Genomic DNA, 27,054 nt, shown 5'->3' with positions numbered 1-27,054 from the left:
AAACAGCAGCAGCACATATGGCATGCAATTTGGCACTAGGAAAGGTTCATTGTCCTCAAGAAAACATTAACTTAACATGTTAATGTTAAAGGATTTTTGTACCGCGCACTATCACCACCGGAGGGGTCCCCTGGCGCTCTGGTGGCTCTGAAAGAGGGGGCCGGGAGGTGAGTTAGTGGGAATAAGATGGAAAAGTGCACGAGAGCAGTGATGTGCTGATGGCAGCCTCAGCCCAGTGGGTCTGTCGGCTGGGCTTGGGGTGTTTTACGGTCGGTAGTCGTCGTGTGCTGTTGTGCAAGTCTATGTGGGGTTTGTTTTGTTGTTGCAGTGTAGTGAAGTTAGTTCGGATTGCTGCGTTTTCGGCTTGTGGTTGTGTTTGTTTAGAGTTTGAGAAGTATATGCAGAGGGATGGAATTGTTAGTGGATTGGTTAGTTGGCATTGCTGTCCTTGCAGTTATGTCTATGTCTGATGTTTGCCATCATTCACTATTCCATCGTTGCTAATTTTCAATATTCTGTCTAGATGTGAGGCAGACTAGTGATCACGATTCATATCAAGTGTTGCACTTACCATTATTCAGTTTCATCCAAGTGTGGCACATGCTAACATTTACATTTCTATCTAGATGCGACACAAGCTAAAGTTAAGAATTCTATCTAAGTGTGGCGCATGCTAATATTCATAATCCGGTCTAGATGCGACACAAGCTAACGTTAAGAATTCCATCCAGGTGTGACACAACATTGTTACACCTGTCTAAAGATGACGCGGGCTAATCTTAAAATTTCTGTATAGGAGTGGCACTAGTTAGCATTGGCTAGTGTGTTAGTGCGTAATGCAATGCAACATTTACAGTCAGGCTAAGAATGGAATTAGGCTTGTGGTCACAAATCTCGCTATTAATGCATGGCGTAATTCTATGGCAGTCTACGTTAAGAGGTGAGGTAGAGGGACATCAAAGCTACCAGACTCCCACAATGTCTGGTAAACGCCTCCCCTCTCCTACCCACTCACCCGCCAGATCCCCCAAATAGGCAATCTGTGACTTCTTCCAAGACCAAGGAAGTTACAAAATAAACACCACTTTTTTAAACGGGGCGTTTATTCTGCTGCCTGCTTGAAACGCACAAAATGAGTTTGCTTTTATGGAATTTCAAATATTCTTCAAATCATGACTTCTTGCGTTCTTGACAGTACACTTGTTAGGCTGCCATTAATTTGCATTCTGGTACCTATAGTGTTCAATCAAGATCAAGAAAATAAAAGCTCCGATCATGCTCCCTTTGCTTTTAGTGTGGATTTCCATATTTGTCAGGTTGGTTCATAATATATTATGTACTATTCAAGTCATCTCTCCATAAAAAAAAAGTATTAGAGCCATAATGAGCAAATATCTGCATACATAACTAACTCATTAAGGAGACGTTAGTTCAGGACCGCTTATTATTTTGCAACCTGGTACTTGTTTTCCTGGACTTCCCAGCTATAAATTCAGGTCTACTAGCCACAGAATGCAAAGAAAATAATACAAGACTTGAATCTCCCAATTGGCATAAAACATTTTAGCATGAATGACATTTGTAATCGCTAAAAGGTGGGAGAATATGTGGTTAAGGGTCTAAAGTGCAGATCGTGCTAAAATCCCAGCTTGATTTAGCTAAAGTACATGACCTAAGGCAAATCCTTTGATCTCAATGTTCCCAGTTTGCCAAAATTGGGACGCCAGGTACGGATTGCATGTAGTCGGGCATATGGGGCAGGATGGCAGGTAAGAGGCAGTATTCCAGGAATGGCTTATGTGATGTGGGAGGGTGGTGAGATAGGATGCCAGGGTTCTTGGGTTCCAGGATTTACACAGCCATTATTTTGCCGACTAGGCTGGCATCTGCCTACTGGAACGAAGTCTGACCCGTTGGCTCAGCCGCCCCGAGGAATTCTCTAGTTCCCCCACCTCTAATCAAATCATATGCAGAGTGTGTGCACGTGAGCATACTGTGATCCACTCCAGGGTGGTGAACATCATGTGGTACATTCAAAAGGCATTTTTTTCAGTTGTGTTATGTGAAGCACAGGTGGCTTCCGAGTGCTCTATGGAGAGGTAAAACACAAGATGTGATGAGAACTTCTTAAATTAAAGCACAGAGCACGTGACTGAAAAAATAAGATTTCTGAGCCCGCAAGATTCAAGATTGAAAATAACCCGATGGCCTCCTTCTAACTGTCAAGGCATGCACGAATATGGGCTATGGGTTGTTATGGGCCTTTTCAAACTACTCATGGATCAGAATAAACAAAACCTGTGGAGATAATTTCGGGGAGTGATAACAGGACCACACAGATTGTTGATTCATTGGTAAAAGTAGTACACACAAACACCCCTCATTTGCGGGGTTTTCTAAATGAAATCGCAATTATAGGATGAAAAGCAACTGCACATCAAATGTGCGTCTCAATATATTAAAACGAGATGTTAAATCGTTGGAAAATGCTTGTTTGGTAACAGTCTGGCAAAATGAGTAACAACTGCATTGTTCAAAAAAGTTGTTCTCCTTATAAAATGCATTTAGTGATTGGCATCGCCCTCAAACGGGTTCATAAATGGTCTGAAAGCAAATCACTGCAGCTCGAAAATCTGCGACCCCAAGGTACGACCCCGAAGCATTCCACTAACTCATGACCACTTTCATGTGACCCTCACAGAGCATTAAGCACTTTGATCTGTAACCATGCACGTCTAATTGGGCTGCACAGAAGGGGTTCCTTGTAGGAAGAAAGCGCGATAAGGCTGGAGTTTTCAACAGTAGTTTCCACGGCGCAAAGGAAAGATCAAAACCAGACGTCCAAAGAACACAGGTTTAATAAATCCTTCTAATGGCAGTATAACAAATGAGGGTATATATTACAAAAGTAAAAGGCGCGCACATATCCACATTCATGCCATGAAATCAGCAGTGTAATTGTTCACCCCTACTTCGCCAAACTGTTCGTTTTGCTGAGGGTGAAGCAGAGTAAAATTTAGCATAAAACGATATAAAACATTCCACGGGCATGATGCAACTACGATTTTAAAACGTTTAATCTGTTCTTCGCGTTTTGGGAAGATGGTTCCTTGGTTTTGGACTCTTCCCTCCGTAGCAAAAACTATTATGTGGCATCCTTCTATACTATACCAAGTACAGAGAGTTCATTTATGCCGTTGAAACCAATACACACAGCGTCTGCATCACACCAAAGTCTAACAAAAATATGAACATACCTCGTTTCTGGTCTCCACCAAATTCCTGCTATCAACGAGTTTGCGTTTTGTAAGGAAGTCTACCTTTTTAGCCACTCCCAGCCGTGTGGGTTAAGAAAATGAGGGGGTTGAAGTACAATCCCTCACTAGCCCCACCCACAACTGCAAGCTACGCATATCTAAAGAAGAAAAAAAAAAGGGCTGGACCCACACACCGCCTAGGAAAAAAAGGATAATTGTAGTTTGTGGAATGCTGTAGTTTATTTGGGCACAAGAGCTGCTGTGGTATATTTACACAAAGTATCCTTCCATGACTGTTACACAAGGACAGCAGTTTGCATGTAAAGCTATGTGCGACTGCCCTTACTTAGATAGGCTAAATTGTGTTCAACTATCTATTCCAGGACCTGCAATCCCCCCCCCCCACACACAATAAGGTCGCACAAAATACACCTGGGTAAAACAAGATCGGTCAAACAGCTGTACGTGCAAATGATCAGCAAGCTAACATTTTGCACAGGTCAAAAAATGTTTAGGAAAGCAGAGCCAGGCTCTACATAGTTACGACATGCATAGTCTTAGAAGGATGCCAATGGATTTCTTTTAGCAGGTTAGGTTACTGGTATGCACCCACCACTGTCATTTGCACGGACTGTAATCCCGCTGGTGGATTTCAGGGAGGGGGCTGGGTTATGTCAATGGGAAGAGGGCGGTAAATGAAAGAGATAGTATTCGTGAAATATAATTTTAAACTGCTACACTGGATGGATAAGTTCTAACATGTTCAAAAGGTTTACACAGAATAGTCTACATGTATATTCTGTATTATGGTGATCAGTAATTTAAATTAATTGTAGTGTTCTGTGTATTAAGTACATGTCCCAATAGTCATAAATGCATTCGACAAACTGCAATCGTCCTTACAGAGATGAAACTGCTGAACCCAGCGCTCGGGTTCAGGGCTCAGTATTTCGGGGAGCGGCTGAAGCGCTCAAAAAGGTGAAGTAGCAGGAGGATGCTTGCTCGTGAGCTTATTGGCTAGGCAGTAACCCAGTGATGGCCATTGAAAAGGCATCTCTCCCAGCCAGCGTCTTAATATGGCGGTGGAAGATGCCCCGATTTCCGCCTGCACTTGGAAAAAACTGACCCCCCTTTTGGAGCAGTCATTTAAACTAGACAAATCTCTTTCTGTAAAGCCAGCCTGCTGGCTCGCAATGCCAGGCTAAAAACCACACGCGAGTACAAATACAGTAGATATTCGTTGTGTTTTTGTTTGTCTTCAAAGGGGATGCACTGGAAAGGCTTTGGAAAATCTAAATTCAACCGCAGGTAGCAGGGGGCTGGGGCACAAAAGTGTTGGAGCAATATCAAACCCCCCTTGTATCCTCACCAAAAGGTCGTGCCTAGACTGCTGCCCTTCAAGAGCGCACTCAAGATAAAAGCATTCCAAGCGGCCACGTGCATATCATCAGGACCCACACTTGAGCCTTGGGATGTGGGAATCTGCGTGGCCGAGACAAAATGTATCACACCTGCGAGGTGATGGACTGAATCCCTGCATCCTCCACTAGGAGTCCACTCAACTACGCAAATATCTTTCAATACTCTTCTCAAACTAGTCACCACCTTGATTTTGACTAAAGGAGGAACAGTAAACACCATTTAATGACGTATTTGAGAGCCCACAGCAAGAGCCCCACCTTCCATCATGCTTTACACTTCACTACTAGAGGATGCCCGTTATGCCGTCACAGACCGGAAGGAAATCTTAGTCAATATTTGCCCAGCTTGCAGACAATACTCAGAAATCTTCCATTTAGTTCAGACTCATAAACCTGCTAATTTTTTTTGTCACCAAATCCCGATTTACTGAATAGTCTGACCCAGGAATCAAAGACATTTTACCAATCAGTTCCAACACTAACTCCTAATCGTTCCTCTGAAAAAGGAGGCATACTCGACGAAGTGACTACTGCTCTGCAGGATTACAGGGATGAGTAGTGGCTAAACTGCCTACTCATCCCCACACCAGTACTAAACCAGCAGTGATCCCAATTATAAAGATGAAACCAGCACAGCCAGACAGGTATAACCCTCACCCCCTTCACCTCTTTAGATAACGTGGGCAGGATATAGGATCTTCAGGAAGTCTGTGAGCTGATAACAGTAGTAACCCAAACAGCTGCAGTACAATGATTCCAAAATAAAGAATATCCACGAAAGGCTCTATAAAATAGGTATGATACAGTGATTGGGTAGTTGTTTGGGGTCCACTTACTAGGCCTTGCGCCCTTTTTAATAATACTGTAAATCTCACGTGTCGCGGCTGTGTGAAGACTATTTCGGAGGAACCACTAGCCCTCCTCTGAGGCTTTATACAAATTGCTGAAAATTTCACACTGTGACTGCGCCACACAAATTCAGTATTGTTAAGAACTATTTGCCACTGAAATAACTGCAAAACAATTGTAAGTCAAATTTCCCGTGGGAGAGCCTTTTTATTGACACATGTTTCGGCTCGTACTGAGCCTTTCTCAAAACAGGGCATATCTCAATGTCATTTATTCACATCACTGTAGTGATTCAGGTATGTGGCAATAGACGTGATCTCTTGTTCAAGTCCCTGGGTTAGAATCCCACCTACAAGTATGCAGCAACCCCTTAACATGCGCCGGCTTGTCCGTCCAAAAATAGAGGAAGTTTAAGAAATAAAAAATAAAAATAAAATCCACCAAAGTGTTCAAAAACACACAAATAATACTGCTGTAAAATAAACAGAGATAATTCAACATTGGGTACTCCCAGTTTTTCGTTATCGGGGGGGCGACACTATCAATGGGAGACTGATACACTAAAAGCAAAGGATAATAGGTCGACTACCCCTACCTTAAGACCCTGAGTCGCACAAGGTTAGATCCAAGGTAACTTCATGCAATTTTAAGATTACTTATACCACACATAATTAACAAAAATATTTTTTCTTTTTATTGTTAAGACAACATATGCCTAAAAAGGCTTTCTAACGCCTAAATCTATAAAAACAAACTGTGCTACTCACTTACAATCTAACTGGTGTGGACACACCAGACCTTTCAAGATGTCAAATTACATAGGGAAAAACAGTGTATATTACTGCAAACATGGATGCATTTAATCTCGAGACATATGTTTCGGCCTTTCTGACTCATACGGGACTCTCTCTTGGTGCCGTTGGTTCTGATGGTAATAGTGGCCTTTTTCAGGACAGAGAAACGTTTGTTGTTTTCAGTCAATGATACTTTCCCATTAATATCCAGAAAACGAAATACTTTTAGTAAAACACACTTTTTTATGTATTTTATCACAAAAACTAAAAACGGTGGTAGCTAGAATGAAACCGTTGCTTCTTGGACTAACCCGAGTGTTTCTCAATTTCTTTGGGACGTATAAGGTAACTTAATCAGCATTTTCATCTGGCTTCCTAAACGAATGCCGCGCATTCAAAATGTTTTCTTGCACTGTATCTGTAAAAATGCATACAGTAATCAAAAGGGCGCTCATATTTACTTTGCGCTAATTAGTCATTTGAATGTTGGACAGTGTGTAGTACTAACTTAGTTTAAAGTACCTTTAATGTTTTTTGACTTTGACTTGTGACGAACTGGTGAAAGCAAAAGATCTCCACTCAGCTTGGTTCATGATGGTGCTGTGTTCAAACTAGTGGCGCTTTCATCTATTAATATGGATGAGCAGCAGCTGTAAAGAGTGACAAGGTGGTCATGGCTCTTAGTTGTTATATAGTTAATTCATACTTCACCCATCCATTGAGGGTGCCTGAACTTAATATAATTATTCGAGCATTCTGCTCAAAATTACATCTATCTTGTTAATACATTTGGGTTAGAATACATAGCATTCCAAGCTATGTGCAAAGAATGGGTAGAGAGCGCCAAATTGTGTTCTTGCTCATGTTTTGGAAAGCACGAGTTCAAACTGTTAAATTACTGCATGTTGAATAAATATAAGTACGCCCAATGACTTAAGGCTCTGGAGTCTTACTCGTGTTTTAACAACCACGTGGGTTTTAAAGAACCACGAGTTCCAACTGTGGAATTACTGCGTGGTAAATGAATATAAAATATCACCCAATGTCTTAATAGCTTTAATGCGTCATGTTTAGTGACTTACTCAACCCCTGCTTCCATACATTATCAGGCATGCTGAAGGAGAGGAGAGGGGATTGGGGGGCGTGGGGGGAGTATTATTAAAGTAGCTTGTGCAGAATGCACCATTCTACCGTGTCTTCACTCACCTTGTCAGGAACCAGGATTGGAAATGCTGGAGTCGATGGAAGTTCCGACCCCGAGGATCTTTCTAGTCCTCATCCAACATGGCGCGGTGCCTTTAAAGGCAGGCTCCGCCCCCCTGCTCGGCGCGTTGTATCTGTTGCCGTTTCATTCAACGCTCCGAGTGCTGCTTACTCGTATCTTCGTTCCGTGATTTCTGCTCCTTCTACAGCCCTCCCGTAGCGAGCCTGAACTACGCTTGTTTCCTTTCCTCTCTTACCTATCTATCCTTTTTTCTGTGTTTCCGTCTTCCTACTTTTGCCTCCCCAGTTAACTTTCACATTCTACCTTGTCGCTGTCGCTCTGTACTGTCAACAATACTTTCGTTTGCTTAAACCGCCTTCCTATCCGCCAGCAGTTTTGGTTCAACTTCCTACCTTTTGAACGCAGTGCCACTTCTTCGCACCGTGTTCTCTACTTCTTTTCTGCTGCCTTTCGTCCACTGCCAGCTCGGCAGCTCCCTTCTTACTTGATTCTGTACCCCCAGTCATTTCTGTGTTTCGCTCGCCTCCGCGAAGTTTATCTAGTTTACCATTGGATTGTATTTTCACATCTCTGGATCCACGACAAGAGCTGCTGAGCATCTGTGCCATCTCTTCGACTCATCATCAAGACCATCTATGAACTAGGGTTTTTTCTGCCTCATGCTTTTTCCCTAGATTGGAGGCTGGCCCCCTGGGGCTCCCCTAGGACAGGTCTTTGCCTCTGTCAAGGTGGCCTCCGGAGGGGCTAGACCTTACCTGCACAAAAAGAAGGTTCGAGCACCCAAGGGCAAGGGTGCAAGGATTAAAAAGAGACTCCAGAAGACTGAAACCGACCGTCAAGAATCCACCTCAGGAGAGTCAGGTGAGGAGAAAGGGGAGGTAGACTCAGATCTTGACAGAATACAACGCCAGTGCAATACCATGGCCTCCTTGGAACAATACCAAGAACTAGTGGCAGCTATGCAGAACCTAACTGCAGAAGTCCAAGCGCTGAGAACTGAGAATATCGCCCTCAGACAACAGGTGGTCTTACACCGTGACGACCGCGGGGATCTACCCGCTATGCCCCTTTCTTTTGGCAAGTATGATGGTCACCCAGGGGGATTAAAAGGACTTCCTCGATGCCTCCAATGTTTATTTTGCCTTTCGCACCCATGCCTATGAATCCGCCAAGTCCAGAGTCGGATTTATTATTGCCAACCTCATTGGCCAACCTCATTGGCAACGCACTGGCTTGGGCCACTCCCCTAGTAGCCAGAAATGACCCCTCCCTGAACGATTATGACCGTTTTGTGGAAGCCTTTAAGGATAAGTTTGACAGACCAGAAGTATTCTACTCTTCACTGGAAGCTATATTGGATGTCACACAAGGGACCACAGACGTCCAGACCTACATATCCCGCTTCCAGAGATTGGCGGCTAAGGCAGATTGGCCGGACTCTGCTCAACAAACAATATTCCGAAGAGGGCTACACGATGAAATCAAGGATGAGTTAGCTCGTGTAGCTCGACCTGTGTCCTGCCAAGGATTGATGACTATCTCTACAGATCGAATTCCGTCTATCAGAACGGAGACAAGAAAGAAGACGAATCAGAGGCACCCCTCAGACTGTCGGTCTACCTGCTCCTTCTCCCACATCCAGGTCAAACCTCACTCCTGAAGAACCTATGCAAATAGGAGCCATCCGAGGGCCCCTCACACCTGAGGAACGCAAACGAAGAAGAGAAGCCGGATTGTGCATGTACTGCGGTTCCTCTAAACATTTACTAAGAAACTGTCCGGAAGTTCCTCCTAGGCGGAAGGAAAACTACAGCCCCCGATCTGCCGCAAGGGAAGTCTCGGGGGAATGCCAAGTACCCTTGCAACTACTCAAGAACCATGAATAACCCCGAGGAGAACAGTCTGATGGTGTTCCGAGTCAAATTGTGGCTATCTGACTCGAGTCCCACCGAGGTTCTTGCTACGTTAGATTGCGGAGCAGCCGGAAATTTTATGGACTCCAATTGGGCTAAGGAACATCAGGTGTCCACTAGACCAAAGACAACTCCCATACCTGTAGAAGGTGTGGATGGGAGGCCTTTGTCCTCCGGACCTATTACTAAAGAGACTATACCCTTGAAGATGGAATTGAGTCACCATTCTGAATATTTGGTGTTCGATCAGATCCGAGCTGCGCAGTTTCCATTGGTCATTGGTATCCCTTGGTTAAGACGACACAATCCTCAGATCAACTGGAAGGCCAATAGAGTGAGCTTTAATTCGCACTTTTGTAAGTCCACTTGTATGAACCAGTCTATCGGCTTAACTCACCATGGAGGGAGGTTGGGTCCTGCTCTAAGTCCGGCTATCATCGCTTTGGTTCCAACACATTACCAAGAGTATTCGGAGGTGTTTTTTTAGACATCCAACCACGCGAGTTACCTCCTCACAGGGCAGAAGACTGTGGTATCGACTTACTTCCGGATGCTGTAGTTCCGTTTGGACGGATGTATCCCTTGTCTCTCCCTGAAAGAAAAGCTCTATGGAATTACCTAGACTCCAATCTTCAAAACGGGCTTATCCAGGAGTCCAGATCCGCTTGTGGTGCCTCCTTGTTCTTTATTCCGAAGAAGGATAGTGCAGAATTACGTCCATGCATAGACTATAGAGGTTTGAACAAGGTGACGATTCGGGACAGGTATCCCATGCCTTTGATCCGAGATATTCTGGAGGCAGTACAGGGGGCTATTTACTTCACCAAACTGGATCTAAGGGGCGCTTACCACCTCCTAAGGATAAGAAGAGGGGACGAATGGAAGACGGCGTTCCGCACCCCATTTGGACTTTTCGAGTACAGGGTGATGCCGTTTGGCCTTGTCAATGCCCCAGCCATTTTTCAAAGATACATGGACAAGGTATTCGCGGACATGTTGTTCGTATCTGTTGTAGTGTACTTGGACGACATCCTGGTATTCTCCCAGACATTACCCGAGCATAGGGTACTGGTTAAGATAGTACTGCAACGTCTTCAAGAACACAAGCTATTAGTTAAACCGGAGAAGTGCCAATTCGAAACCACCTCAGTATCCTACCTAGGATTCCTTTTGTCAGGAAGAGGCATAGAGATGGATCCAGGTAAGGTTAAGGCCATCAGGGAATGGAGAGAACCCAACAACGTCAACGAGCTACAAAGCTTCTTAGGGTTAGCCAATTTTTACAGGAGGTTCATTCCCAACTTCTCCAACCTAGTGCTTCCTCTTACCTCCCTGCTAAAGAAGGGTGTCAAGTTTGCCTTTGGAGAGGAACAACAGAGGGCTATTCTAACCCTTAAGGAGTGTTTTCTTCTGCTCCTGTTCTGGTACAACCAGACCAAACCAAACCTTTCATTTTGGAGACTGATGCGTCGATAGGAGCGATAGGTGCTATCCTATTGTAGAAGGCCGCGGATGATTATGAACACCCAGTGGCATACTTTTCTAAGACCCTCACCAGCAGCGAACGCAATTACTCTGTTCTGGAAAGAGAGCTGTTGGCCATCAAATTAGCCTGTCAAGAATGGCGACATCTCCTACAGGGCGCTGCCCATTGTTTTGTGATCAGAACTGACCATCGTAACCTTCGGGTTCTCCAACAAATGGAGTGTACCAATGCCCGACATGCCCGGTGGGCTTATTTTTTTTTGCAATTCGATTTTGTGATAACCTACATTCCCGGCTCTGAAAATAAGAAGGCGGATGCCTTGTCACGAAGCATCGGGGACAGCTCAGGGAATTACGAAGGGCATGACCGTATTTTCCCCAATCTTAAGGTTTTAGCATCTACTGTCTCCTTCCTCCAAGACCTGATACCTCAATATCAGGCTTGCACAGAACTCCCTTCTTCGGTCCGCTTAGGTAGTGATGGGTTGTACTACCATGAAGACGCACTTTTCATTCCCACTAAAGGTCTGCAGAAACTCATTCTTTCCTGGTGTCATGATTCTCCCTTGACAGGACATCCCGGTATCCGAAAGACCTATGAATTGCTGCAACGAGGTTTCTGGTGGCCAAGGGTAAGAAAGGATGTGCACCAGTATGTCACTTCATGCTCTATATGTGCTTCTAATAAATACCGCACTGGCAAACCACTCGGTCTCTTGCAGCAGCATTCCTTGCCATCACGACCATGGGAACACGTGTCTACAGACTTCATTGTCGATCTCCCTCCTTCTAACAACATGACAGTAATCATGGTCACAATAGACTCCTTCAGCAAGCTGGCCCACTTTTCTGCATTTAGGCAGATACCATCCGCTTCTGAGACCGCTGAGGTCTTTCTTCGAGACATTGTCCGACTGCATGGATTACCACGGACTATAGTATCGGACAGGGGACCTCAGTTTACGTCCAAATTCTGGACTTCACTTTGTCAGACTTTGGGAATCCACCGCGCTCTTTCCTCGGGTTACCACCCTCAGAGTAACGGGCAGACTCCAATACCTGGTACACTGGAAAGGCTATCCAGTGGAAGAAAGGTCCTGGGAACCAGTTAGCCACATCCACGCACCCAGACTTCTCAGGAAGTTCCATTGTCTCCACCCGGGCAAGCCTGGGGGTCCCCCGAGAGGAAGGAGGTATACTGTCAGGAACCAGGATTGGAAATGCTGGAGTCGATGGAAGTTCCGACCCCGAGGATCTTTCTAGTCCTCATCCAACATGGCGCGGTGCCTTTAAAGGCAGGCTCCACCCCCCTGCTCGGCGCGTTGTATCTGTTGCTGTTTCATTCAACGCTCCGAGTGCTGCTTACTCGTATCTTCGTTCCGTGATTTCTGCTCCTTCTACAGCCCTCCCGTAGCGAGCCTGAACTACGCTCGTTTCCTTTCCTCTCTTACCTATCTATCCTTTTTTCTGTGTTTCCGTCTTCCTACTTTTGCCTCCCCAGTTAACTTTCACATTCTAACTTGTCGCTGTCGCTCTGTACTGTCAACAATACTTTCGTTTGCTTAGAGCGCCTTCCTATCCGCCAGCAGTTTTGGTTCAACTTCCTACCTTTTGAACGCAGTGCCACTTCTTCGCACCGTGTTCTCTACTTCTTTTCTGCTGCCTTTCGTCCACTGCCAGCTCGGCAGCTCCCTTCTTACTTGATTCTGTACCCCCAGTCATTTCTGTGTTTCGCTCGCCTCCGCGAAGTTTATCTAGTTTACCATTGGATTGTATTTTCACATCTCTGGATCCACGACAAGAGCTGCTGAGCATCTGTGCCATCTCTTCGACTCATCATCAAGACCATCTATGAACTAGGGTTTTTTCTGCCTCATGCTTTTTCCCTAGATTGGAGGCTGGCCCCCTGGGGTTCCTCTAGGACAGGTCTTTGCCTCTGTCAAGGTGGCCTCCGGAGGGGCTAGACCTTACCTGCACGAAAAGAAGGTTCGAGCACCCAAGGGCAAGGGTGCAAGGATTAAAAAGAGACTCCAGAAGACTGAAACCGGCAGTCAAGAATCCACCTCAGGAGAGTCAGGTGAGGAGAAAGGGGAGGTAGACTCAGATCTTGACACACCTTCAAGAAGCAGTGTAGCTCCTGATTAACGCTCATGTAACTCAGGCGTCTGCTGCTAACCCGGAAAAACGTTTGTGCTTTACCAGCCAAGTGTGAGATTTAAAGGAACGTGAGCGTTCCAAAAAAGGTTTTCAAACTTGGATTACTTAGCCGCTTACCTCACCCAGTAATAATATCTAGATGAGCCTCCACATCGACAAGAATCAAACTAACGCTTATGGTTAAAAGACCTTTGGGCTAGGTGTATTATGCATGAGATATTGAAGCAACTACAATGCTGCTGGGAAATGTAGTTTCCACCAATTATACACATTAGGTCTCAACGTGTGCAAAGAAAAAGATACTATGTTAAAGTCAGACACAGTTTCATTGTACAATCAAGGGAGATGGATATTTTTTACGAACCACTTTCACGGGAAATATTTAACCAGTACATAATCCATTGCATTGGGAACCTACAGCTTTGTATTTGTGCAGGACCAAAAATAATGTGTTATCACTTAATGTTGACATGTTGATGCTTTGTTAAAATCACACGCAATTGCAGTGCACAGTCAAGGGAAACATTGTACAATCAAGGGAGATGGATATTGTTTACGAACCACTTTCACTGGAAATATTTAACCAGTACATAATACATTGCATTGGGGACCTAGGACTTTGTATTTGTGCAGGACCAAAAAAAGAAAGTATTATCACTTAAATGTTGACATGTTGATACTTTGTTCAAATCAAACGCAATTGCAGTGCACAGTCAAGGGAAACAGGTGATTTTTGAAGTCACTTTGCCAGAGAGTGATTAATTAATTGGCCAGTACATGATGCGTTGTATTGGGAAACTTCAGCCTTTTATGTGGGCAAAACCTTGGGTAGTATGTTATCAGTTAACGTTGACATGATTATGCACAAAACAGTTGTAAACAGGCAGTTTATTGGTCTTCACAATCTCTAGGTTGGAACCTTTATCGATGCATGCCGATTGGTTTCTGCGGCCGTTCGTTGGCAAGATGCAATCATATATTAAGGATACTACGAGTATAATAAAAACTATTGCAGAAATTCAGACTGCACCTGAAGATATACTAGTCACTCTGGACGTTGTTGCTCTCTACACGAGTATACCTCAACAAGATTGCCTCACTAATGTCAAAATATGTCAATTTACGTACCACCACTCTGACGAAAGTGCCCACGGCTTTTATATTAGAATGTATTTGTTTGGCTTTGAGAGAAAACTTCTTCCTATATGAAACAACATTCTATAACCAGTTACAAGGGACTAGCATGGGTGCCACATTTGCACCTGACCTTGCTAATTTATATATGGATGACTTTGAAACCAAGTTAATCTACAACTGTACCAATCCTTTTAAATCAAACATTGTCGCATGGTACAGATATATTGATGATGTGTTTATGCTTTGCCGAGGCCCTCAGTCATCCCTGACAGACTTCCATTCTTGGCTAAACCTCCAAAATCCGTGTATCCAATTCACTATTGAACAGAATAACATCAAGGTTTCCTTTTTGGACCTAGAGATTGTGAAGACCAATTATGGCAGATTGGAAACAGTACTCTACAAGAAACCTACAGACAGAAACACACTTCTCAACTATACAAGTTTCCACCCCAAAAGTCTGAAGGAAGGTCTTCCTTTCGGTCAATTTCTGCATATTCACAGAAATTGTTCCCAGATATCAGACTATAAAATACATGGCCAAGCTCTTAAGACTAGACTAAACGACCAAGTCTACCCAAAACAAACCATCCAAAGAGCCTATAAAAGAGCGCAACATATGAAGAGGGAAAATTGTCTAAACCCGGCACAAAAAACCACATTGAATAAGATCACTTGTGTGAGTACCTATAGCCCCATAAGTGCCCCCCCTGCGGAAAACCATTCTGAAACACTGGGACATGTTAAAGACAGAGGATTTCAACCCAGCAAAACCCTGTTTTGTATTTAAAAGGCAAAAGAATTTGAGAGACAACCTTGTACATACTTATCCATCTCCCAGCATACCAAAAGCAACCCAGAATACACTATGGGGGCTCCCTCCAGTGATAGGACATTATAAATGTGGCAAATGCTCAGTGTGCCCACAGACGAAGAATATGAAGAATATCACTTTAGGGACCTGAGTAATTTCTCTGCGAGAGTTCACCAATTGCGCCACTACATGGGCGGTTTATGTTATTCTCTGCCCCTGTAATTTAGCATATATTGGCAAAACAAAAAGGCAGGTTAGACAACGAATTTGTGAACATAAATCGTGTATAAAATATCAAATAGAGAATAAACCGTTGGTAGCACACTATGTAAAAAAACAGCACAAACCGACAGAGATGCTTTGGTGCGTGTTACAGGTGGTTCAACAAGCCACTAGAGGTGGTGACCGCGATTTGGCTTTAACCAGGTGTGAACAACGCTGGATTTATGACACCAATTCAGTAAAAGGTGGTTTAAACGTAGCTGTGGAATGGAATACATTTCTGTGATAGAAGGGATACATATTCGGTGTGGTGAACTATGCTACCTGTCTCTTTCCCGATCTCATGTCGAATCAGTACATTCTTTCTCTATCTTGATGATACAGTGACTAGAAAAGTGGCATTTTGGGGTGGTGTTTACTACAGTAAACTGCCTGTATACAACTGTTTTGTGCATATTCATGTCAACGTTAACTGATAACATACTACCCAAGGTTTTTCCCACATAAAAGGCTGAAGTTTCCCAATACAACGCATCATGTACTGGCCAATTAATGAATCACTCTCTGGCAAAGTGACTTCAAAAATCACCTGTTTCCCTTGACTGTGCACTGCAATTGCGTGTGATTTTAACAAAGCATCAACATGTCAATATTAAGTGATAACACATTATTTTTGGTCCTGCACAAATACAAAGCCGTAGGTTCCCAATGCAATGGATTATGTACTGGTTAAATATTTCCTGTGAACGTGGTTCGTAAAAAAAATCCATCTCCCTTGATTGTACAATGAAACTGTGTCTGACTTTAACATAGTATCTTTTTCTTTGCACACGTTGAGACCTATTGTGTATAATTGGTGGAAACTACATTTCCCAGCAGCATTGTAGTTGCTTCAATATCTCATGTATAATACACCTAGCCCAAAGGTCTTTTAACCATAAGCGTTATAGTTTGATTCTTGTCCATGTGGAGGCTCATCTAGATATTATTACTGGGTGAGGTAAGCGGCGAAGTAATCCACGTTTGAAAACCTTTTTTGGAACGCTCACGTGACTTTGTATCACGTGAGGATGACGTTCCTTTAAATCTCACACTTAGCTGGTAAAGCACAAACGTTTTTCCGGGTTAACAGCAGACGCCCGAGTTACACGAGCGTTAATCAGGAGCTACACTGCTTCTTGAAGGTGAGTGAAGACACGGTAGAATGGTGCATTCTGCACAAGCTACTTTAATAATACTCCCCCCCCCAATCCCATCTCCTCTCCTTCAGCATGCCTGATAATGTATGGAAGCAGGGGTTGAGTAAGTCACTAAACATGACGCATTAAAGCTATAAAGACACTGGGTGATATTTTATATTCATTTACCACGCAGTAATTCCACAGTTGGAACTCGTGGTTCTTTAAAACCCACGTGGTTGTTAAAACACGAGTAAGACTCCAGAGCCTTAAGTCATTGGGCGTACTTATATTTATTCAACATGCAGTAATTTAACAGTTTGAACTCATGCTTTCCAAAACATGAGCAAGAACACAATTTGGCACTCTACCCATTCCTTGCACATAGCTTGGAATGCTATGTATTCTAACCCAAATGTATTAACAAGATAGATGTAATTTTGAGCAGAATGCTCAAATAATTATATTAAGTTCAGGCACCCTCAATGGATGGGTGAAGTATGAATTAACTATATAACAACTAGCTGCTGCTCATCCATATTAATCGATGAAAGTGCCACTACTTTGAACACAGCACCATCGTGAACCAAGCTGAGTGGAGATCTTTTGCTTTCACCAGTTCGTCACAAGTCAAAGTAAAAAAACATTAAAGGTACTTTAAACTAAGTTAGTACTACACACTGTCCAACATTCAAATGACTAATTAGCGCAAAGTAAATATGAGTGCCCTATTGATTACTGTCTGCATTTTTACAGATACAGTGCATGAAAACATTTTGAATGCGCGGCATTCGTTTAGGAAGCCGGATGAAAATGCCGATTAAGTTACCTTATACGTCCCAAAGAAATTGAGAAACACTCAGGTTAGTCCAAGAAGCAACGGTTTCATTACTGCTAGCTACCACCGTTTTTAGTTTTTGTGATAAAACACTTTTAGTAAAACACACTTTATGTATTTCGTTTTCTAGATATTAATGGGAAAGTATCATTTACTGAAAACAACAAAATTTTCTCTGTCCTGAAGACGGCCACTATTGCCATCAGAACCAACGGCATCAAGAGAGAGTCCCATATGAGTCAGAAAGGCCGAAACATATGTCTCGAGATTAAATGCATCCACGTTTGCAGTAATATACACTGTTTTTCCCTATGTCATTTGGCATCTTGAAAGGTCTGGTGTGTCCACACCAGTTAGATTGTAAGTGAGTAGCACAGTTTGTTTTTATAGATTTAGGCGTTAGAAAGCCTTTTTAGGCATATGTTGTCTTAACAATAAAAAGAAAAATATTTTTGTTAATTATGTGTGGTATAAGTAATCTTAAAATTGCATGAGATTACCTTGGATCTAACCTTGTGCGACTCAGGGTCTTAAGGTAGGGGTAGTCGACCTATTATCCTTTGCTTTCAAAGAAACAGAGATGGCGGAACCTCGTGCGGCGGAAGGGCATTCTGGGTTGATAAGCAGGGATGTCCAGGCAAGTGACTATGCAGCAGCAATGTCAATAGTTCAAGGATTGGTTTTTGTAAAATAAGGTCAAGGGGGACCTAAACTTCCCCAATACCCCTAAAAGTGTACCATGGGGACAGGTCCTCTTCACCGTAACTTTTGTTTCTGATCTTTTGGGGCTCAGAGTTCTAAACATCTAAGCGCGTCCAAAGGCAGTGATTCAGCATCGGATTGGATCCAACACACTGTGCAGTCTAAGCAGAAATGGCAAGTAGCATGAAGAAGCTTGGTACAGATCAGCAATGTTGTGGGTCAGTATAGCTTCCAGGTAGTCCATTATGGCCCAGCACTGCTCTTAACCTCTGGATTGCTGGGAGGCCCAATGCAGGGTCTCCAGGGATGGGGTGAGTCGTTGGCGCTACACGTTCACTCCAGGAAGTTATCTGACACCTTGAGGGAGTCCTTCCTCTCCAGTGATCAGGATCCTGGTTTCGGTGCACAGCCAACAGAGGGTATGGTCAAACAGCAGTGTCACCCCCACTGTTCATTGCGAAGGTTGGGGGACCAAGGTCTTCTCTGCCTTTGATGCCTTCTGCCTTTACCACCCTGGCAGAGGACTTTGGAGTAGGCTGTAATCCCAGCAGAAATCCAGTCCATCATTCTTGAATCCAAGAAAGAGGGGGGGGTGCTTCTTCCTTATGAAAGGTAAGCTGTCAGAGGGGATTGGTCCAAAGAAAGCCTGCTGTAAGCGATCCAATCCAGGCTGTTGTAACAAGTGCCCGTTGTCTTCTCACATAACACCCAAAGTGCCTTGCCTGCAGGAAATTTGGAGGGGGTCTGGGGGAGAAGTAGATAGCGGTAAGAGAAACCAAGATGGTGGAAGCCCTCTCTCAGCTCACCACCCCCTCCTAGCTACTCTAACTCTGCCCCCTTCCCATGCCTGCTGACTTCAAAGAGACGCCAGTGGTCAGCACCCTGGTAAGGGTGGCTTTTTTATGCTAGGGCTACCTTTGAAGAAGCAGGAAGATTCCTATGACCTGAGAGGAAGGTGTTGGCCTTCTTCCTGGGGGATCACAAATCGGTATCCTGGCCAGTCCCCCACATGGCAGCTGTAGAGGCAATCAGACCAGACACCAATACATGTCAGTCCCATCATAGTTGAGCCCTGCTCCGAGTGTATACAAGTGTGATATCACATTGCAGTGGCAGTAGAATTGTGTGCTCTATAAAGCAGAAGAAGTAAGACTGACACAGAGGGGTCAGGGTGATGTGGTGAAGCAAAAACTCTTCAGAGATGATGGACAAATGACTGTTGAAGTTTTAAATCTCTTAAAGGACTGGAAATAAAATCCCTCTGCTGCCTCAGCCTTGATATTGTCCTGTTGTTACCAGAGGAGATTGACAATTCAGATCTTATTCCCCAAGAACTATCTAGAGAGATGCAAGAAGATGTAAACGACCTTGGTCATGGCATACCCGGATGTATTCTGCGAGAAACCAGGGAGAGTACATGGTACTTATTATATCATAACTCCAAAGGGAAAAGTGCTCCATTTAAAACGACTCCCAGAAGCCTGAAAATAAATAAATAGGGGTTGAGGAAGTGAAAAAAATGCTAAAGACACATTATCGAGCCTTCTTCAAGCCCACAGTCCTCCCCTATTGTATTGCTAACTAAATCTGATCATTCTTGGAGGTTTTGCATAGACTTCAGGAAGTTTAATGCCATCTCTGCCTTCAATGGCTATCCTATGCCATGCATCGATGAGTTAATAGATAAACTCGGAAATGCCACCTTCCTAGCAACCATAGACTTAACCAAGGGATATTTGCAGGTCCCTGTGCATGGATATAAGCAAAAGACAGCTTTCTCGATGCCAATGGGGCTATTCCAGTAAAAAGTCCTCCCTTTTGGCCTACATGGTTTATGGACAGGATATTACAGCCCTAGTCCGATTTCTGTGGTACATATATTGACAACAGTCATTTATAATAAGACTTTTGGAAAACCATCTTTTTCATCTTTCGACTATTATGAGAACTCTCAGAGAAGCTGGCTTAACTGCCAATCCATCTAAATGTAAGCTTGCACAATCTGCCATGAAATACCTTTGCTTCTTTGGAGGGAATGGCAGTGTACAGACCCAACCATAAAAAGTGAAAGCTGTCCTAAATACCCCCACGCCTAAGACCAAGAGAGACCTTATGGCATTCCTAGGATTGATTGGTTATTACCGTAGGTTTATACCAAACCAATGGTTAGGTTGCAAGACAAAATAAAGAACGCTGAATCCCAGAAGACTCATTGGACTGATGAGGATGATGCATATTACAACTTAAAGCAAACCTTGTGTCAGAAGCCAATCCTAAAAGTAGCAGATTTTTCCAAAGAATTTGTATTACAAACTGATGCGTCCCTCATATGGTTAGGAGCAGTTTTAAATCACAAATATGTGATGGATTAGAACACCCTATCCTCTTCACAAGTCGAAAACTCTTCCAATGTGAAAAAACAACTCTGTTGGAATTAAAGGCCCTTGCCATCAAATGGGCAATCACCCATCTAAGATACTATCTTCTAGGAAGAAAGTTCACACTTGTCACCGACCGCTCACCTTTAGTATGGATAAATCAACGGAAAGACTCCAACCATCGAGTCATGCAATGGTTCTTGGACTTGAAACCCTACTGTTTCACTGTGGAACACGAAAATGTAAAGACCGGGAAAACGTTGATTTCCTTTCCTGGTTTCCCTGTGAAACAGATGTGGCTACATCACATAGGGGAAGGGAATGTGATAAACCAGAAGGTGTCTCACCCGCTAGTCCCCGGCAATCTCTCTCCGAGGTGGCCAGGGCACAAGCATCACCTTTGGATCCAGACCCTGGGTGTGGACCAGTGCAGGAGGATCACCCGGGCGAGGGATCTTCAGGGAGTGGGACACTGAATGGCGAGACGCAGTATCCCCCCCCTCCCTGTAACACCTTTACCCCATCCTACCCGGTAGGATATTTAGGAACTCTATGCCATCCCCTGCCCCCTTTTCCTACACAAACACTTTGACACAGACAGCCCACTCTGGGAGAAAACAGACTCACAGCCGGGCATTTTACCCGACGTGTCCCTCTACTATGGTCAGGCAATTAATCGTAATCACTCACCTGATTTACATTAAACTTCCCCACACGGATAAAAGGCGGATTAAAAGACAGATTTAATTTCTCGCTGAAACAGAGCCACAGATTTAGAAGCCAAAAAGGCAGCCATTTCCCAACCATTTCTAATTTTGAAATAGAAAGTGTTTAATAAATGACAGGCCGATGCATGTTGGTAATAGGGCTTTAACAAGCTGTCTATTGTCCATTTAATTGAGATACAAGGGCGAGCGCCACAAGAAGAGAAGGAATTATGGAAGAAACAGGGGTGTTCTTTATCCCCCACTGAGACTGTTTAGAGACAGTATACCACTGGAAAGACAGTTATGCCTCTAGCATTATTGACGGTAGCACTGGAACAGCTCCACTACCCTGCGCATGCGACTCAAGAGAGTCTAGCTGCTACAATAGCAGGAGTCTGGTTTTCGCCAAATCTGTTAGAGCATGTGGTTTATTGTAAATTAAATCGTGTGCCAGAAATTTACTGCAGGGCTCACTTTGTTAACAGTGAGAGGAGTAATTCCTAGACTCAATGGTCCATTTCAGCACCTACATACAGATACATACATGCTGCAGACACGACACAGTTACAGATATTTGCTGGTTGTCGTATGTCCTTTTTCTAGATGGATCGTGGCAGCTCCAGGAGGCCAATATCTTTTAACATTTGACAAGGAGTAAACAGGCTTGCAGCTATCCTGGAACTGTTTTAGATAGGCTAAAGGAACAATACATTGAATTACAGGAGCTGAAAGAAGAAAAGCACACTTCATGTTTATGTTACCTACTGCAGGAACATTACACACATTCTTGTATGCTGTTATTACCTACATATTAATCTTACCCAGATCTAATAAGAAAATACTGGAAATCCTAAGAATATAATGGTATTATTTTTAGAATAATTATTGCTATCATCTTGCAGTTCTGGATATAAAAAGGTGCGATGCATAGACTTACAGAGCTGTATATTAAAAGTCTGAGCAGAAATTAGGAGGTTTTAGAATATAAGAGGCTCATTGCCATTAAGAAAATCGAGGAGTTTCCATGGAATAATAATTGTGGGGTCATTCTGCATTATGATTTGTGTTTTCCTCCAGATTATTATGACATTTAGACATATTGTAAAAAGAATACAGATATGGTGAGTGACAATGAAATATTTTGTATTGCCCCTGATAAAATCATGAACAGCATTTTTTAGAAACTTACTACGCATTCATTTCAATTTAAAAGGGATGTTGGGGAAGAGCATGAAGATTTAAATATGTATCTTGATAATTTGGCTTATTTAAAGAATAACCTATGGTATCATGGTATCAGCACATGAAGAAGGTGGGAAGAAGAAGTCAGATGAAAGCTGGTATGTGTGTTCCCTTATGCATTATGCTTTTGGAACCTCTAAAATATTCATAGCAACAGAAGTATTAGTGAAAAGGGCACATTGTCCGACACACCTTGCATTTTGCCTAACCAGAGGATAGTTCCAGCAGAACAGCGTCCATAGTGTGGGTGAATAAAGCGGCATCTCAAAGAGAAGACAATTATGTACAAGACAAGTCAAGAGAAAAGCCAGAAACAATGCATCAAATAATAAAATATGAACAGCCTGGAATAAATGGAGCAGGAATCAAGATTGAAGAAAATAAGATTTTACAATGGAAGGATAGGAGTGGGAAGGAAATATGAGAATGCTGGGAAAGAGGACAACTACAAATGAAAGGAACAGTGCTTAATCCTGAAGGAAGGGCTGATGGAATGGTTGTGTGCAAAACAACAGCATTAACCAAACAATGGGAAGTACTTGTAGCAAATGCAGAAAAGGAAGGCAAAAACCAATGGCCTAAGATTGCAAGATGGTTGACATGGGGGCACCATTGCAGGTACTACCCCTGAAAAATGCGACTTTATGCTTTAGAAATAATGGCATAGTGAAAGTTGGAGAAGTGTGGCACAGTTTTTGATGTGCCAGGCATGAATGAACAGCAGTCCTGATGGACCATTACTGAACCTGTGGATCAAGAGCATATATAATGTTGCCACCAAAGTGGAGAGAAGTTTGTTCATTGGTACTAATAAGCATACCAGCCTTAGTAGTACCACAAACTGACTTGCAGATTACAGACTTCCTAAAAATGGACATGCATCTGAAGAAGAAAAGATGGTTTAATCGAAGCAGACAGGAGAGATAATTACTTCTCAGCAACATAAATAGAAGCCTATTATGACATTCCAGAGGAGCATTAGTTGTTCAGCATAGCAACAGTGATATTTACAGCTATATTCCTGCCGGCAATTCAGACTGCAGTAAATGCGAAGTGGTTTCAGATAACCAGAGGGGACCTGCCGCAAACTAACAATGCAACAAAAGGATTTAACGCGATCACAGAAGAGTCAAGGGCAATCAGGCTCAGAACAGGTATGTCCTGGACTTAATTACAGCAATGGATGGAGGCATGTGCACCAGGATCAGGGCTTCTTGCTGTACATTTATACCTGACTATGATGAAGAGAATGTGACTTTGACAGAAGCAATAACGATGTTGTCAACCTTGCACACAGAAATGGTGGATGAAGTAGCCAAGACTGAGGAGGACGGCTGGTTTTCGTTTCTGTTTTCATGGATTCCAACTTGGTTGGCAAGTGCCTTCAAATTACTTGGAGCAGTGCTAGTGTTGGTACTTCTAGTATTTTGTCTCAGAAGGATCATCTTTGGACAATGCCAGAAGACAGCCAAGAAATCTATTGGGACGATTGATATAGACGCTGGAACTGGTGAGCAGATGCAAAGTACAAATGAGACTATAAAGAAAAGTACCATTGCGCCTTCAGGAACGAAGTTCTACTACCCTAAGGATCATAAAAAAAATATGTAGGACGATGGATATTCTGTCCACCATCAGGAGATTGCTCCAACATGGGCTGTAGTGTGAATGAACATAAAGATTGCAGGACACCTGAGGGGGGTGACAAAGATATGGGACCCAAAGACCAGAGGGGGGGAAAGCAGATGAGCAGTTGGACACATTTTCCCTACACCCAGCCCCCTCCCTGCCGTCATACCGGAACAGGAGGAGAAGGGCCCTAAATGGGACTCCATGTGTTATGCCTATACCACATTGAGTGTACTATAGACAATGCATTCAGACAACTGTATCCAATATATCCTTGCACTGAAGGAGTGGAAGGATGTTGTGTGGAAGTATGTCAGCACGCACCATTGAATATCATGTAGTGCTGAGTGAAACCTGACATCCGCAGAGTGAGGTCATAAAGAAGCTATACAAGGACATACTGAAACTATATGAAAATGCTGAAGAGTAATGATGTAACTGAAGTGATAAGAGAAACATGTACGATAAAGTAATCATAAATGCAAAAGAAGACAAAGTAACTTGCTGACCAATAAGTGTAAATGTGCAGTAACGCAAAGGCAAATGAGATACATAGAAGCTTGCTATCGGGGAATATATAACGTGGCTAGAACGCCCATAATTGGAAAATGGACGCCGGCTCGTGTTAAGATTCAATACAGCCACCTCAGAAATTGATCAGGGTTGTAGGGTCAGAAGACGCTGGAAGAACAGCTTTGTGTGCAAAACAAAGAGGAATCAATGATGGCTTGGTATCAAGGATGCTATTTTTAAGGAATAGCTGCAATGCACGAAGGGAGGCGGATGGATGAGCCACTGACGAGCACAGGAGCCAGAAGACCTCACAAATAGAAAATGGTGAAAATAGAAGACCAGGGCCATTTTAACAAAAATGGTCACGCATGGGTGCTGTACTGCAGCGGAGGATTCAGCCAGCGGTCAAAAAGCACAAATGGTAGGAAAATTAAACCACTGCCACCAGCCATTTAAAGTAGTGAGGGTAAGATAAAATGTTTTACATGAGAATGTAGGATAAGGGACTACTAGGTAACACCCCCAGCACTCCACATAAGATGGTTTGTGCTGGACTTACATAGAGAAAAGGTAAGTAAAGTCAATTTCACTTTACTATTCTAGGGAACTGTAGTTCACACAAGAAAAGTTATTTAAACCTAATGAGAAATCTAAAAGGTTTTCTCTGCGACACTGCAGCGAAGGTGCTGTGTGTCACCATACAAAAAAGGTAGATGCCTATGGAGTTTGTCAGACTCCTAAAACAGTAAAAATACATAATCCAAATCAGGTCAAAAACACACGAGAGTGAGATAAGGGTCTCATTCACTCCAGGGTTAAAATTAAAAGCCCTTAATTCCAGAAAAAGAGCTGGTGGTCTCGGAGGATGAAGGGAATTAGCACAGAAATGAGAATTCTCCCCAACATTTAGGATGACTTAATGAATATGCTAACATTATCCTCATTTTAGAAACCTTGTTCCTGATGCTTTCAGGATGACTTGCTGATCACTTCAAGAGATTGCACGTTTGTACCTGATGATTTGGGGATGATTCTGGGATGACCTTCCGATTACTTCAAGAATATCGCCATGAAACATGTTTATCTTGACGATTTGGGGGATGACTTAGTGATTACTTCAGAACATCAGAGTTTGTAGGACGATATGCAGACCAATACAGACTGGGCCTCATTACACGGAAGGCAGTAAGCCATGGCGCTATGAGCGCCATGGCTGCCGCCGGTCCCTTACCGGGTCCGCCTTGGTGGATGGCAGAATTAGCGCCATATTCCAAGGTGGGTGATGGCGCTAATCCCGCCATCCTCCATTACCCCTACATCATAGCCAGTCAGCCCCATAGGGCTCAATGGGAATGATGTAGGTGCTAATTACGGTACCGGATAAACCAGGCGTTAAGGGAGGACCCGCAAAGGGACCTCGTAGTAAGGCGGTAAGGTTTTACCGGTACCCTTACCGGTACCGGTAAAACCTTACCGCCTTCCGTGTAATGAGGCCCATTGTCATTCCACTTTTGCTTAGTTGCACTTGTGCTGAATGACACCAAACACCTTCACAATCCCTAATGTGGCAAGGGTAAAGCTTGAGATTATGTTGGGTCAAAGTGGAAGGCAGAGGCCTAAACATATCATGCATCCCCTGGGTGAGAATCCTTTGCCATTCCAATCAAAAACAGGAACCTACCACCCTCACAATCAATACATGTCCATGCTGACTGCACCAATATATGCCAGTATTCACATATATTAATTTGCAGGGTATTCATGTTTGCCTTGCGCAAAATCCAACAATCAATTCAAGAACCATAACCAAAAGGACCTCCAGGATTCAGGAAAAAAGGAAAAAAAACACCTAGGATCCAAAAAAGAAAGAAGCAATACACAAACAGGACCACAAAGTCCCATCAACCGAGGTCTCAACTACCGACAACCTACCAAATACAAGCAACAACAAACCGCAAAGGCTAAACCCAAAAGACCAGGAAAGACACTAAATCGAAAGAGGACACTCACTCAAAGGAACACAACCCACACATCATGCCTCGCCACAAGAAAGACAAAGAAGCCAGAACAGACAACAGAAATAATAAGAAAACCCAAACACTCGGGAAGGCACTGACCAGCATTATCCCACAACCCCAAAAAACATCCCAGGTGGCCCAAGGAGACATACAAATACCAGAGCAATGACAGACTACATTGCTTGCTACCTGTCCACATACGACAATGTGGTAAACAGAAATGGCACATCAACAACAAACCGACAGATAACAAGCGTCTCAAATACAGACCCAATCAGGACACCAAACGGAACATGACAACTAAAACCATCCCAACCCGGTCTCCACCACGGACACCCAGCCAGAACAAGGAACATGTTGGAATCCATCACACTCTACACCCCCTACATCTCCGAGACTGGAACAATAGAGGGGTAGCTACCCTAATTAGCACCTGGAACGAACCGGAACCAACCAACCCCACCATAAACCTTAACCGTCTACTCGACAAAGAGACTGGCCAACAAACAACCACCCAACCAAACAGACTCAACCGGAATGGAAACCCAACCAACACGACACCGGTCAGAACAAAC

At 43.5% G+C, this 27,054-nt stretch overlaps 1 protein-coding gene across 3 annotated transcripts in view; it reads right to left on the bottom strand.

Annotated features, from left to right (window-relative positions):
* SLC39A10 (solute carrier family 39 member 10) overlaps window positions 1-27,054 on the bottom strand; it is an 802,105-nt gene that overhangs the window by 740,943 nt on the left and 34,108 nt on the right. Inside the window, exon 1 of one of the 3 annotated variants that reach the window (XM_069615704.1) lies at window positions 3,258-3,279. The exons of the other annotated variants lie outside the window; for them this stretch is intronic. The gene's annotated coding sequence lies outside the window, so the exon portion shown is untranslated. Of the gene's footprint in view, window positions 1-3,257; window positions 3,280-27,054 lie in introns of those variants that run through there. 3 annotated transcript variants of the gene reach the window in all.

The sequence above is a fragment of the Ambystoma mexicanum genome, chromosome 9 (genome assembly GCF_040938575.1).
Source record: "Ambystoma mexicanum isolate Mex_15411 chromosome 9, UKY_AmexF1_1, whole genome shotgun sequence".
Classification (NCBI taxonomy): Eukaryota; Metazoa; Chordata; class Amphibia; order Caudata; family Ambystomatidae; genus Ambystoma; species Ambystoma mexicanum.
The sequence above is the reverse complement of the archived record's forward strand: the minus strand, read 5'-3'. Positions and strand labels throughout refer to the sequence as shown.